Source organism: Mytilus californianus, unplaced genomic scaffold (genome assembly GCF_021869535.1).
Source record: "Mytilus californianus isolate M0D057914Y unplaced genomic scaffold, xbMytCali1.0.p SCAF_4, whole genome shotgun sequence".
NCBI classification, from domain to species: domain Eukaryota; kingdom Metazoa; phylum Mollusca; class Bivalvia; order Mytilida; family Mytilidae; genus Mytilus; species Mytilus californianus.
This window is the reverse complement of record NW_026262690.1, coordinates 23,090,549-23,093,625: the sequence shown is the minus strand read 5'-3', so window position 1 is coordinate 23,093,625 and position 3,077 is coordinate 23,090,549. Positions and strand designations below refer to the sequence as shown.

The 3,077-nt window shown below is 31.5% G+C and overlaps 1 long non-coding RNA gene across 1 annotated transcript; it reads left to right on the top strand.

Annotated features, from left to right (window-relative positions):
• Window positions 1-2,859, top strand: LOC127737729 (uncharacterized). The gene is made up of 3 exons (XR_007999787.1): window positions 1-180; window positions 575-703; window positions 2,149-2,859. It is a non-coding gene; the product is annotated as an uncharacterized LOC127737729 (long non-coding RNA).
• The last annotated feature ends 218 nt before the right edge of the window (window positions 2,860-3,077 follow it).

Sequence of the window (3,077 nt, the reverse complement as noted above, 5' to 3'; positions counted from 1 at the left end):
TTTATATTTTAGGGATCCAAATAAACAACATTACTTGGATTACAGCGAAAGAAGTAACCGCAATAGTTGTACCATCTGTTATTATTTTAACAGTCGCAATTGTTTTCACTACTGTGTTTTATTTGAGAATAAAGCTGTTTATTCTTTCACGTATACCTTACTGGCATTTGATAGACAAAGGTAAATTTACATCTGCTTATACAGATTGTACCATTTGCTTCGCCAAGCTGAAGTACGTTGTAAGGGAAGTTAAATAAAGATTTATTGACTCAAAACGTTTTGACAATTTTAAACATCAATGTGCCATTGTTATAATCATATTCATAGAAAATATCACTAACAACTCAAACAAACAGGTTGTGAAGTTTATCACAGCTATTCTATTATCCCGGGTTTTTGGAATATTTTGGAAATATTTTTGTTTTTATTGTTGTTGCTCTTGATACTATTCCCATATTAAAGAGACTATTTTTATGACATATCTATAGAATTTGTATCAGTTTAGTATAAGAAAACAAAGAATATCATGTGATAATCATGTGGTAAAGTCGTTAGTTTATTTATTCTAAATTAGGTGATAGACAATACCATGTTTTTATTCTCCATGAAGATGAGGATACAGAGCTTGCAAGAAGAATTCAACAAAGACTTCAATCAGACGCTTATACGGTCAAAATATCTGGTAGCATGACAGGTGGAACTGGTAAGATCCATTATATTTGATTTATGCATATCTTTTATTGTTCTGATACTGTGACACTTTTTTATAATGTGGAACAAATTAAGATATATGACGTATGTTATAAAAGTTTTTTGCATTTTAATGTACAAATGATTATTACGGACAGAAATCACATTTAGATTTTAGCCAACAAAATACAAAATACACATACAAATGTCAACTTAACTGTAACAATATCTGAATGTCTGATCCAAGTCTTTTCTTGATCCGGAATTCTTCTCTTAACTCTCTCGGAATCCAAACGAAATAGTATGTCCAATAAGTTCACCAACTAGTATGATGTTGTAGAATTTACCAATAAACAACTCCAGAGATCTTCTTAGAATACTTGTATATTTCTGAATATTAGTACAATTCAGCGTTTATATATATATGGTTACCAGGGCAACTTCTAGAACACTATAGAAGGGAAACTCTAGAAAACTTTTGAAGTTAAAATTACGCATCGTAGATTATGATCATTCTGGAATAAGTATGCAAGTGAAAATAGTAAGTTCTAATAATTCCACCAGTAACTACGATTGTTCCATTGAATTCTTAACTACACAATAACATTATTTTGTAAACAACTATAACAGTTTACAACATAATTATCTAAACATTTTATAAGGCTACACAAAACAAATTAGGCCAAGATAAATAATCATAATAATTACAATCTCATAACTTGATACAGACAAATAATAATTTCAAACTAACATAAAATATTGTGTTTCATTATTTTTTTTCTATACCTTTAAGTAAAATCCGTAGAATTTAAGATTAAGAATGGAAACAGGGAATGCGTCAAAGACACAGCAACCCGACCAAAGATCAGAAAACAGCCAAAGGCCACCAATAGGTCTTCAACACAACGAGCAAATCAGCTGGCCCCTAAAAAATAACGTATACTAGTTCAGCGAAAATGGACGTCACACTAAACTAGAAACATATAAATGAACCAAAATTAAAAAAAAAACATACAAGTCTAACAAAGGCCAGAGGTTGACTTGGGAATTTGAATGTTTCAAAATTTTATAAACAGTAAATCAACATAAAAAACATATCAATGATAATTCAAATCAGAACAAAAGTGTTGACCACTGGCCTGGTGATGCTCTCGGGGTGCAATGTTTACCAGTATCGACTACTTCTAAAAACTAATCAAAGATACCAGGCTTACTATTTAGTACACCGGACTCGTGTTTCGTCTACATAATACTCATCAGTGGCTTTAGGATCAAAACAGTTGCAAAGCAAAATCAAATAAAACAAAGTTGAAGAGCATTAATAACCGAAAATTTCTAAAAAGGTGTGCTAAATACGACTAAGACAATTTATACCTGGGGGTAGAAAACCCCGTTTAGCTATATAATCTGTAATCTAGTTTTTGCTTTGTTAACAGTACTGTTGCCTTTATTTAACAGATATGATGCAGCAAGCACAAGAATTTGCACAAGATAGTAAGAGTTTGATCATTATTTACCCTTCGGAATATTCAAAAGATAGTCAGAATAACAACTTCCAAAGTTTAATGGGGGTCAGACAATACTACATTCCGAATCTCGTAACAGTTGTTGAAGAAGATGGGAGAACCGGAGACAAAGTGGAGGTTATAGACTCTGACAAAACATTGGTGAGAATCAAATACCCACCTAATCAAAATTGTAGTACATATCAACATGCAAATTTTTACTGTAAAATTAATCTTCGGATGGCCAGGAGGACAGGAGATAATGTTTGTTGTACAAAAAGTAATGGACAAACTCAACGAGGTGATGAAGATACAGAATTACTCAATGTACAACATAATTTATCAAACAGCGAACAAGAATCATCTGCAAATGTATCGTCAATTTGTAGAAACCAAATAGTATAGATTTCGAGGAGATTGAGTAGACATTAGCAAAATCCCTCAAATATAAATGGTACAGCATATATAGCGTTTCCTTATTTTGTTAGCATGTGCATCAATTTATAGTTCACCTCAAATATGTTAGAGGGACTATTGAAGTACCCATGCCTCAATGTCAACATGTTAGCCGTTAGTCAGTTCTCATATATAAAAAACAGTAGATTGTCATAAAATTTTGAAAAATGTTCATATTATGCATATGTTAATTTGCTTGTCGCAGATCAGGAAGCTCGAAAATGATCGTATTTGATTATACTTCAATCTTTTTTTCGAAAATAACTTGATTTTGATGGCGGACATTTGTATCGTCTTATTTATATGTTGAGAATCGTGAAAAATGGCGTAAATAAATTAGTCAATATTGATGACCGTATATTAACCTCGAGATGTTTTTTTAAATTTTGTTGTTTCCTCGAATTGCTGTCTAATTGACACAATAAT